Source organism: Macrotis lagotis, chromosome 6 (genome assembly GCF_037893015.1).
Source record: "Macrotis lagotis isolate mMagLag1 chromosome 6, bilby.v1.9.chrom.fasta, whole genome shotgun sequence".
Classification (NCBI taxonomy): domain Eukaryota; kingdom Metazoa; phylum Chordata; class Mammalia; order Peramelemorphia; family Peramelidae; genus Macrotis; species Macrotis lagotis.
Window position 1 is genome coordinate 100,117,368 of NC_133663.1, and position 12,973 is coordinate 100,130,340.

Consider the following 12,973-nt stretch of genomic DNA (forward strand, 5'->3'; position numbering starts at 1 on the left):
CGAGGTGAAGACAAAGGACACTATAGTTATGTAATACTAAGATACAACTAAGAGAGTTCTCTGCACCTCCCTCATAAGCCTCTTATCCACATATTTTAAATTTGTATCCAGTCTTCTAGACACAAAATGTGTTTGAGGGTAATTTCATTTCAGGTTTGAAGGAGATATTTTATATCTACAGATCTTAATAGGTTATCTAGAAAATACTTTCAATTAAATGTGTCTATTTTCTGACAATTCAAGCTAAATTCAGGAATGGGAATTTATGATCAATTTGTCTTGCTTATTTGTTTTGCTTTGATTTTTAGAATTTAAACCCACCTGTTACCCAAGATAATGAGGAGATTACACTCTGGTAAGAGTTTAATTTGAAGGACACAATCTGCAAATCTACATATGTTGAGGATATAATCCCCAGAAATACAAGTTTTTGAGATTCTTATAAAAGTTCCATATTTATTATTTTTGTGCATAGTTCATAATAATTCTAAAATAATAAGCAAGCACACCCTTCCTTCTTATTTTTCCCCTTACTTTATTCCCTGTCAAGATTAGACTAAATCTTCTAAAATGCTTTTTTTATGTTGTCTTTAAATAAAAAAAAAGTATTGCACTGATTTCCTAGAATCAGAGAGAAGTAGGAAAGAAAAAAAATATAAATATCTCAAAAATGCCAAAGAATCTTTGATGTCATTGATGTGTTTTTTTCTCCAGTGATGAAGACCTACTTCTACCTGCTATTCCTAAGCAACTCTCATCTGCATTCTCCTGTAAGTTTACTACAGGTGTCCCAAATAACTTTCCAAGACTATTTCTTGCTTTCTCTAGATAATTAAAGGTTATTAATATTAATAGATATGCTTTCTACTCACTTTACCATTTGGTCAGTCTAAATTTTATTTTTTCATTTCTTCACTTTTAAAAGAATATTTTCATGATATTTCTTCAGTATAATATATCATAGCCTGCTCAAGTATATTATGTTCCTCTTCAGTTCTCATTGGGTGATCCTTAGATTGAATTCTTCAAACAAATCTCTGACTGTGTAATAAAAAAAATTGTTTCTAACTACTAAATACTATGTCACATTGGACAAGTTATTTAAAATTCCTAGAACTCACTTCTTTGATCTGTAAATGAAAAGATTTTTTTCTAGATAGTCTCTTTTTAATTTCTTTTAGATAGTCTCTTAGATTTTTTTTAAATCTATAATTAGGTAGTAAACAAGCATCTATTAAGTGCCTATTAGATGACAGTAACTTTGTTAAGAAAAAAAGGTAATAATAACCTTTACACTTAAGGAGATTTCAATTCAAAAAGAAACATTTTGGAAATGACTTTATATGCATTTATAAATGTAAGGAATTCTCACAGGGAGGATGCTAGCAAGGATTTGAAAGGTGATCTGTATAATATGGGAACTGAGCAGTCTTGAAGGAAGTCAGGGAAATCAGAAGACTCAGATGAATATTAGAAAGTACCCCAGTAATAAAGGACAACTAGTGAAAAACCATGGAACTGGGTGATGGAGTCTCTTATGAGAGAAATAGAACAAAAGTTCAGTGTCATAGGATTTTAAATAAGTGGAGAGGAATATTTAGAATTATCAGCTCCTAGGTTTGCTTCTTGAGTTTCCTAAGGGTTATTTTTTTCCCTAAACAAATTGACCATCTGTTGTTTGGGGTATTTATATAGATATCACCTCCATTTCTCTAAGTTGCTGTTAACAATGAGTTTATAATATTTTTAAATCCTCAGAATGTGACATGAGTCATGTAGTACACATTTTTACTCTTTCAAACATTGTCTGAGAACAATGCACCTTCTCTCCTGCACAATAATTACTAGATTGCTAAGCATTACAATTATATTCACCCCTGATGAGAGAATGAGTGGTAATTGAAATCTCAGATGATAGAGAGGATGTGCCTTGATTCAGATTTAAAACTGACAGAGTGATAAAAAGACAAGCTGGATTTTAAAGTAAAGCATATTCAGAATTAATTTTGTATTCTGATTGTCTTTTCAATAATTAGGAAATATATTAATGACAATACATGATGCGAATATGATAACTATTTTAACCAAAATTTTGTCTTCTTTTGATAAATGCATATTGCTCTAGAATCTAAACTTTTTCTGTTGTTGTTTTGTTTTGCTTTGTTTTGTTGGAAACAGAAATGAAAAATGTGGTCTGAATGTGGATTTTAAAACCATGAGTTTAGAATCACATTTGGTTACATTTGTATTAGGAAATATAAGGACTATTAAATTAGGCAAAGTAAAAGAGATCAAAGCTTACCCTAGTCTTATCCTCTCATTTTATCATGTAGAAAACGACTCGAGAGTGGTCCAAAGGACGACTGATCACCTGGCATCTAGTATTTTCTACTATATCACACTACCATGACACATTTAAACTTGCTTCTGCTAGGGATAAGATTATCTCACAGAAGACATTCTTTCAATGGTTAAATTGAAAGAATATAGGCCATCTGTTTAAGAAAGGTCTTCTTAATTTACTGGCAAATTAGATTATACAGGGAAATTTTTTTTATTCCTTCTTACTTTTCTAATTGACCATGGAGATGTCTTATTTCTTAATTTCCAAAATGCTTTTTAATCTACTTAGTTTCTTGTCAATACCATAGCAAGGTACAAAAGCAGCTAAATAAATAATCTGTGCCGGGGAGTTTCAGTGCATGAATTACTATGCATTCTGTCATTTACAGTGACATCCACAATCCCTGTAGTAAGTAGTATAGTGTATAAGTTCCTTTTGCATAATAGTTGTGATTTTAGGCAATGTTCCAGTATAAATATTTTGAAATGTAGTACTAACAGCATGTTGAAGCACATCATTAGAAAATGAATAGCAGTGTCCTTCTTCCCCTGTTTCTGTGGAGTACTCTGCATGCCTCTTTCACTTCTGATTTATTTTTGACCCACTGCTGCTATTGCTCATGAGGAAAGGTTTCCATCCCAGTTCCTTTTCTATTTAGAAACAGTTTTTTTGTGTGTGGATTATACAAATGACTTATCTAGTTTGTTGCCAATGCTAGGTGGAAGATCCTTAGGCTTATTTTCACAGTTTAGAAAGATTTTGTTAGGTGACATTTGAATTCTGAGTCTGTTTTAAACTAATTCAAGGGAAAATAGTGATGCTTATTTAGAAAACTGTAGCTTTATAAATGACCATTCACTATCTCACTTGTTGGCAAATGATGAGAAAATGATGTTAATCTCCAAATAGACTGATTTCATATGATTTACTTCCTTCACATTTTCTGAGAAAAGAATTTTGGTCTAAGTTAATGGGAAAAAAGAAGAGATTTTTTTGTTGTGTTTTTTAAGTAGATTGAGGGAAAGAGCACAACAAATTACTCTTAAAAGTGTGGATATTGTTATAAGAAGGTTAATTATAAAAGATTGGTGATGAAACAATTCGACCTTTTTAGTTCTTTTGTCAAAACACAAACCTACATTTAATTTTAACTTCATTTGTACTAATGTCTGGCATTCAGGCTCTTGTAAACCATTGAGTCTTATGTAAAAGGGAGCATTATTACTCATTTTGCTTTTATCCTTTTCAGTGGAATTCAGAGAAAAACACATTGCTGTCTAGTTATTTTCTTTTAATTTAAAGTTTTGCAATCTATTGCATTAATGAAAAAAAGTTTTTATATTTGAATAAAGGTATTGGTATGTAAGGTACTCTGCAAGCATTTTCTGTATAATTCTCAGAGTAAACAGTATAATGCAAATGATATGTATTTTATTCTGTTCTATGATTTGATTTATCCTTCAAAGTCTTTATGTTTTGAAACTTTTTCATTCTTTGTAGTTTAGAGATGAATGCTTATTCAAAATAAAATATTTATCAAAATATTATTCTTAAAATTGTGAAAGAATATTGTATCTTGGTATTTGAGGCAATATGCTCTGATTGTTTTGAACTCTCAAGAATATTACTAATATATCATCACCATATTTTCATAATCACATTATCATTATTTTCAATGGAGTCAAAGAACAATGTTGTAGGGGGGAATCCTTATACTTCTAATTATTCAGTCTTCCATATTATTACATAAGCCAGTAGATTAACTGATTATTTTAATCAAAGAAAAGTTGATTTAAGTTGAGTTCTGTCACACACTATGGATAGAAAAACATAAATAACATCTGCTCTCAGAAAGTTCACAATGAAATATTGGGGAGAGGAATAGGTTCAGACAGGAATAAAGTAATAAAATACGCTATAGTATAATGGAAATTTTTAACAATGTAGTAAAAAATCAATTCAACAGGGATACTTCTACTCTATTCTGCCAAGAGGATTGTCCCAACTTTATCATGTCTACAAGCTCTGGTGAACCTAATGCTCCTGCTTGCCTTGGATCTGCCAACCAGGATTGTGACCAGGATAAGCATATATATAAAGTTAAAGAATCTTGCCTCAGTGCTAGCAAAAAGACCACTTTAATCCCCTTATGATCAGTTGTTCAACATAAAAACTGTTAAATCTTATATGAACCTGAGTGTGGCCCCACAATATTTCAGTAATTTCTTTCTGGCTATTTGAAACATATTTTTTTCTTCTTGTGAACTCTAGAATTTGGCTATAAATTCCTGGGAGATTTTATTTTGTTATCTCTTTCAGGAGGTTAATTCTTTCAATTTTTATTTTACTCTCTGGTTCTCAAATATCAGATTAGTTTTCCTTCATAATTGCTTGAAAGATGATATCTAGGCTTTTCTTTTAATCATGGCTCTCAGATTGTCCAATATTATTACATTTTAAATGTTTTCTGAATATTTTTCCAGGTTAGTTATTTTTCTTTTCTTGTTTTTTTGAATTTAATTTATTTATTTTCATCCATATGTACATGTATATTTTCAAGTTACAAAATTTCCTTCCATCCTCCCTTCCCACTCCCTCCCCTCAGCAGTGAATAGTCAGGTTTGCACTGTACATACATAGTTTCAATAAACATATTTACAAATTACTCATTTTAGGCATGAGGAATTAGGAGTAAGGAAAAGAGATACATAAGAGATAATTTTTATAAAATATTCATCAGATACTGAAGGGTTGGTTTGTTTGTTTTATTTTGTTTTGTGTTGTTTTTCTTCCTCCAGATAGGGATAACATCGTCCATAGCCAGCATAATACAGTTGTCCAAGCTCTCTGAATTGCTGAGAGGAGCTGCTTCCATCAAGTTTGTTCATCTCACAATGTTAATGTGCACACTATTTTCTTGATTTTTCTCCCTTTGCTCAGCATCAGATCCTGTAAGTCATTCCATGCTTCTCTAGAGTCCTACCACAGTTTAGTTATTTTTCAATCAGATATTTCACAATACCATTTTTTATTCTTTTGGTTTTGTTTTATTTGTTTCTTGATTTCTCATAAAGTCATTAGCTTCCATTTGTTAAATTCTAATTTTTAAAGAATTATTTTTCAGTCACTATCTGAAACTTTCTTTTACATTAGGTTAATTTTACTTTTTAAGGAATTGTTTTTATGTGATTTTTGTGCCTCCTTTTTACTTTAATCAATGTTGTTTTTAAAGGTATTCTTTTTAAAGACTTTATCTTTATTTTATCATATTGAATTATCTGTAATTTTCTTCAGCATTTTTTCTGTCTCCTTTATGAAACTTTTGACACATTTTCATGATTTTCTTGCCTCATTCTCATTTCTCTTCCCAACTTTCCATCTATCTCTCTTAATTGATTTTGAATATATTTTTGAGCTGTCTATGACCTGCAACCCATTCAGCTTTCTCTTGGAGGTTTTGGATGTTGAAGTTTTTACTTTTTAATCTTTTACTCTTCTTTCACCATAGACTTTTTTCCTTTTTGCTCATTCTTCCAGTTTATCACTAGACTGTTAACATTTTGCAAGGGTTGGACATTACTTTCAAGGTAAAGGGTGCACTGTTCAAACCTTCAGGGGTTTTCTGTAGCTATATTCAGAGATTCTTTTAAATTCTTCCTAGATAGTATGATTTATGTAGAAGTCTGCTTACTACACTCCTCACATTTAGTCTGGTATGTGAATGATAATAAATTCTCTATTCTGCCCTGAGGAGTTTCCCAGTTTTGTCATATCTCCAAGCTCTAGTGTACTCATGCTCTTCCTTGCCTTGGGACTGCCAACCAGTACTGTAACCTAGATTTGCATATATGCAAAGCTAAGAAGTCTTGCCTCAGTGCTAGCAAAGATACCCCTTTAATCCCCTTCCTGTCAGTTGTTCAACCCCCTTATCATCTGTGAATTGTGAGCTCTGGAAGCAACTGTTGCCTCTGTTGATTCAGTCATACCAAGGCCTGCCCCTGGTTTGCTGGGGCCCAGTATGTACTTGTTGATCTGCCCTCACACTGGCGCAACAGCTGTTTCTTGCCAGCCTTCCAACTTTTCTTGGGCTGGAAAACATTTTGCTCCTTCTTTGTGCTCCTTCTGCTCCTCTAGAATTAGGTTAGAGTATTTATTTAAAAGTATTTGGAGGATTTTATGGAAGAGACCATTCCTCTCTTTTTAACTCTGCTGTCATGACTTTTCCATCTTGATTTCCAATTCTTAGCCACTATAAAGTTTTAGTACATTATAAGCACTTTTTCTTTTATCTTTAATCAGTTTGGAATATAGACATAGTTTTGGACTTGTTGGAACAAAGGGTATTCACAGTTTTATAAATCTTTAGGCAAAGTGCCAAATTGTTTACCAGAATGCTTGTATTAGCTCAAACTCCAGTTACTAATATAATAATTCTGTCATGCTTTCCATCACTGGTCATTTCTGATTTGTGAGGTAGTACTTCCAAATTAGTTTAATTTGCCTTTCTCAAATGAATAGTGATCTGGAGAAACTGTTCATTTAACTAAAGTACTTTTGCATTCCTCTTCTGGAAACTACCTGTTTGGGCAAACTACCTCTGATCATTTATCAACTGAGGAATGGTTCTTATTTATAGAAATTTGATGGAGTTCTGTATGCAGTATATATTTACGAAATGAGTCTTTTTCAGATGAATTTGGTATAAATCATTTCATATTACTTTATTGTCATAGGTACCTTTGAATACAATGTTGTCTTGAATTATGTCAATATCCTTTTTGCTTTGTTTGAAATCATGATTGCTAACATTGCCCTCTTTAAAATTTCAACTAAAGATTATTAGTTCTCTTTACTGAAACAGTTTGCATCTTTCTTTTTTCAAGCATGTATCTTTTAAACAACATAATGTTGGATTCTGGTTTCTAATCCATTCTGTTCTTTCTATTTTATGAATGTGATCATCATATTCATATTTACACAAATGAATTACTCTGTACTTCTCCCTCCTCCATCACATTTTTCTTCTCTTTATTCTTCTCTCTTTTATCCTGTCCCCTTTTCCACATTCTGTTTTGCATTTATTCACAGAGTCCCTTAATACACCTTCCATTTTATCATTCCCAATACATTCTATTATCCCTTTCCTATCCACTATCCTACTGGTTAAGATAGCATTCTAGGGGTGGCTAGGTGGCGAAGTGGATAAAGCACCGGCCTTAGAGTCAGGAGTACCTGGGTTCAAATCCGGTCTCAGACACTTAATAATTACCTAGCTGTGTGGCCTTGGACAAGCAACTTAACCATTGCCCTGCGAAAACCTAAAAAAAAAAAAAAAAGACAGCATTCTAGATACAACTGGTTATGTATATGTATAATATTCCCTATCGGAACTGTTTCTAATAAGAATGATCTTCAAGTATTGTTTGCTTCTCATCTTACCATTTTCCCCTCCATTGTAAAAGCTTTAACTATGTGCTTTTTATATATGAGAAAATATCTTTCGTTCTTAACTATTTTTTTTCATTCTTCCATTACATCCTTCTTGCTTACTCCTACATTTTTCTGGAGATCATTTCAACAGAATTGACACATCCATACCCTCTTCTGTGAAAACTTCCTTAACTGCCCTAGTAATGATAAAGGTCTCAGGTGTTACTTGTTTAATTTTCCCATAAAGATTGACATTTATTGAGTCCCTTATGATTACTCTGTGATGTCTAACTGTTTGTACTTCTCTGCAGCCTTCTATCTCAATGACATATTTTATATTCAACTCTGGTCTTTCTATTAAGAATGTTTGAAAGTCCTCTATTTAACTAACTATCCATTTTTCCCCTGAAGGATTCAGCTGTGCTAGGGTGGATTATATTTTGTTGTAACCATATCTCCTTTACCTTCCAAAATATTGCATTCTCAGTATTCCTCTTCTTTAAGATGGAAGCCATTGTGATACATAATATTTCATCATTTCTCCCCTTTTTGGTTGCTTGAATTATTTTCTTTTTTGTGCAACTTTGAAATTTCTTTATGATATTACTGAGAGTTTTCATTTGGGGACCTTATTGAGATGATGGGTGGATGGTTAGTTTCACATTTCTTTTACACACACACACACACACACACATACACACACAAACACATATATATATATATATATATATATATATATATATATATATATATATATGAAATACTGGTGATGATATAGTATGCAACAGTTTGCTAAACTTTTATAGTTTATTATTTCTTGGTTTAATTTCATTTCTCAGAAGGTTCTAGATCCTTAAGAAAAATATTTCTGTAATTTTAGTAGGTAATGAGCTAGTCCCATATTGCAAACACAATTCCCTCTATTTCCACAAACATACATTTGTACAACCTTTTTATTGCCATATTTCAAATAACAATGTGATCAATCAATAACTAATTATTAAAAACCTACTTCAATAAGTAATTATTACAAACCTATTACTACTAGTTCCAGGCACTGTGATAAGCACTGAGGATATAAATAAAATCAAAACTCAGGCTCTTCTCTGAAGAAAAACATAGACTAATAGGAAGACAACATGCAAATTATTATAAACAAACAAAATAGCTACAAGAAAATTAGAGATGAGCGAAGGATCTAGTATTTTTTAAATTTTTTCCAATTAAAGGCAAAGATAGTTTTCAATATTCATCATTTTGAAATCTTTTGTTTTCCTCAGTTTTCTACAACTCTCCATTCCCTACCCATCCCTATGGCAGCAATGAATTTGATGTAGATTGTAGATGTACCATCATTTTTATCTTATTTCCATATCATCATGTTGTGAAAGAACAATTAGAAATAAGGATGAAAATATCTCTGAGGGGGAAGGAAAAATATAAAAAAAAGTTTCAAAAAGTGAACATAGTATGCTTTGCTCTGCATTCAGAATCAAAATTTTCATCTCTGCATGTACATAACATTTTCCTTAATAGGTTTTCCAGGATCACCTTTGTTCACTGAACTGCTGAGAGAAGTTGCTTCCATCATAGCTGATCATTTTACAGTGTTGCAGTTAATGTGTACAACATTCATGCAGCATCAGATCATGCAAATCTTTCTAAAGTTTTGTGAACTCAGGTCATGAAAAATTTCTTATAGAACAATAGTATTACATGAAATTTATATACCATAATTTGTTGTCACTCCCCAACTGAAGAACATGATAAGGAACATTTCACAAAATTTAACAAATAATATCTATTCATTAACCTCAGACTTATAATGTCTTTCTCCTTTCCTATACCTTTTAATTAGATCTATTTTTGCTTTTTCCATTCAGATGAGAATTGCTGCCTTGCTCCTTTTTCCTTTTTCAACTGAAGGATAATATAGAATATAGAATATAGAGTATAGAATATAGAATACAGAATATAGAATACAGAATACAGAATATAGAATATAGAATATATTCTACTATAATCTTTTTCCTTTACCCTGAATGTATTTCTCTGCTTCAAATTTGTTTCTTGTAAACAACTTATTACATAATTCTTGTTTTTGTTCTACTCTATTTTCCATTTCTGTTTTATGGGAAAGTCCATCCCATTTACATTCACAGTAAACCAGTTCTGTGTTTACCTCCATTCTATCTTCCCCCTCTTTATAATTTTCTCTTTACTCTTCCCCTTATCCCTCCTCACCAAAGTTTTGTGTATAATGGTTGCATCTCTCAATCTGCTCTCCCTTATTCTATATCTCTTCCTTTTCCCTTTCCCATTTTTTTCTTTACTTGATTTTTCAAACTTTTAAATCTTAAGCTTTACATTTTATTTTGCTTATCCTTTCTAGTTTATCACCTCACTTTTTCCCTTTCTTTCCCCTATCCTCCTCTACTTTTCTGAAGGGTTTAGTTAAATGTCTAAACCATATTGGAAATGTATTCTATTCCCTCATTGAGTACATTGCTGATGCCCTAAATTGTGCCTGATTGTTGCACTGATAGAATGAGCAAGTTCATTAAGGTTGATCATCACCCCCATGTTGCTTTTACAGTGTACATTGTTCTGCTCATCTTGCTCAGCAACAGTTCATACAAATCCTTCCAGGCTTCCTTGAATTCCCATCCCTCCTGGTTTCAAATCAAAAAATAGTGTTTCATGACATACATACATATACCACAGTTTGTTAAGCCATTCCCAATGAAGGACATTCACTTAATTTCAAGTTCTTTTTTTACCACAAACAGGGCTTGTATGATATATTTTTGTACAAGTGTTGATTTTATCCATTTTCATAATCTCTTCAGGGTATAGACCCAGTAGTGGTATTGCTGGATCAAAGGGTATGCACATTTTCATTGTCCTTTGGACATAATTCCAAATTACTCTCCAGAAAGTTTGGATGAGTTCACAGTTTCACCAACAATGTATTAGTGTACCAGATTTCCCACATCCCTTCCAACACTGATCATTGTCCTTTCTGGTCATATTGGTGAGTCTGAGATGTGTGAGGTGGTACCTCATAGATACTTTAATTTGCATTTCTCTAATAAGTTGTGATTTAGAACAATTTTTCTTTTTTTTTTAGTTTTTTTTTTTTTTGCAAGGCAGTGGGGTTAAGTGGCTTGCCCAAGGCCACACAACTAGGTAATTATTAAGCCACCTAGCCACCCCTAGAACAATTTTTCAAATGACTATGGATCCCTTTGATTTCCTCATCAGTATTTTTTTAGATTCCCACTCTTCTTTTTTTAGCATTTTAACCTTTTTTTTTGGTTTCCCATTATATACAGTAGTAATATGTATTCATCATTTTTTGCAAGGCTCTGAATTCTTCAATTTTTTACTCATCTCCCCCAACATAAAGGCTGTCTGATAGTCCCTACATTGTTTCCATTTCATACATTGATGTAAAGTGAACGGGTTATGAGAGTAAACATAAGAGTAAACATAAAACACCTACCCCCCCCCAAGAAAATGAGAAACTTCAAGAATAGAGAGAGAAAAAAAATTGTACTTCAATCTGTGTTAAGATTTCAATGACTCTGTCTCTGGGGTGAGTTGCTTTCTTTATCATAAGTGCACCAGAGAAGTTACTTCAATATTTTTCTCACAGTTGCTATTACTATATGTACCTCCACTCTATTTCTCCACACTCGCATTTATTCTATTCTTTCTCTCTATCTCCTTTCATCCTGGCCCTGTCCAAAAGTGTGGTGAATCTGAGTACCTTCTCCCTTGATCTTCCCTCTCTTCTGTCACCTATTTCCCCCTTCCCTTCCCCTATTCCCCCTTATCCCATCCCTTTCTTCTTATTTTTCTATAGGGTAAGATAGATTTCCTCACCCTATTAATTGTGTATGCTATTTCCTCACTGAGCCATGCCTGATGAGAATGAAGGCTCATTCATTCCCCCTTGGCTTCCCAATTTCTGCTCCACTGAAAAAGCTTTCTCTTGACTCTTATGTGAAATTTCTTAGCTTCTTCATCTCCTTTTCCTTCCTCCCAGTACTTTCCTTTATCACCCATTGACTCCAGCTTTTTATTAAATTATACCATTAAATTCCACTCCTTCCTATGTTCCTTCTATATATGCTCCTTCTAACAGCTGTTATAAATGAGAAAGTTCATATGGACTTATCAATATCTTCTTCCCGTGCAGGTATACAAAGAGTTCACTACCATTAAGTTCCTCATAAATTAGTCCTTCTCTTCCACTCCCTCTATGGTTCACCAGAGACCTATACTTGGAGATCAAACTTATTGTTTAGCTCCAGTTTTTTTCAATAGGAATGTTTGAAAGTCCCCTGTTTTATTGAAAGTCCATCTTTTCCCCAGAAAGAGGATGTTCAATTTTCCTGGCTAATTGATTCCCAGTTGTAAACCAAGATATTTTGCCTTCCAGAATATCACATTCCAATCCCTACAAACCTTTAATGTAAATGTTGCCAGATCCTGTGTAATCCTGATTAAGGAGCAACAGTAGTTGAAATGTTTGTTTCTGGAAGCTTTTAGAACTTTTTCTTTGATTTGGGAGTTTGGGAATTTGGCTATAATAGTTCTGTAAGTTTTCTTTTGGGATCTCTTTCAGGAGGTGACCTGATGAATTCTCTCTATTTCTATTTTACCCTTTGTTTCTCGGTTCTCAGGGCAAATTTGCTGTATTATTTCTTCAAAAACGAAGTCTAGGCTCATCTCCTGCTCATGGCTTTCAGATAGCCCAATAATTTTTAAATATTATTTTTTAGGTTTTTGCAAGGCAAATGGGGTTAAGTGGCTTGCCCAAGGCCACACAGCTAGGTAATTATTAAGTGTCTGAGACCGGATTTGAACCCAGGTACTCCTGACTCCAAGGCCTGTGCTTTATCCACTACACCACCTAGCCACCCCTAGCCCAATAATTTTTAAATTATTTCTTCTGTATCTTTTTTTGAGGTAGGTTGTTTTTCCAATGAGATATTTCAAATTTTCTTCTAATTTTTGGCTTTTTTAGGAAGAGTTTTATTTTTTCCTGATTTCTTGCAAAGTCATCAGCTTCCATTAGTTCAATTCTGCATTTGAAAGATTATTTTCTTCAGAGAGCTTTTTTTTTAATCTCCTTTTCCAGCTGGCCAATTCTTCTTTTTAAGGCATTCTTCTCCTTATTTGTTTTTTGTT

At 32.8% G+C, this 12,973-nt stretch overlaps 1 pseudogene; it reads left to right on the forward strand.

Moving 5' to 3' along the window:
• The first annotated feature begins 304 nt into the window (after nt 1-304).
• Nucleotides 305-12,973, forward strand: part of LOC141492163 (mitotic checkpoint protein BUB3 pseudogene) — a 31,441-nt pseudogene continuing 18,772 nt past the window's right edge.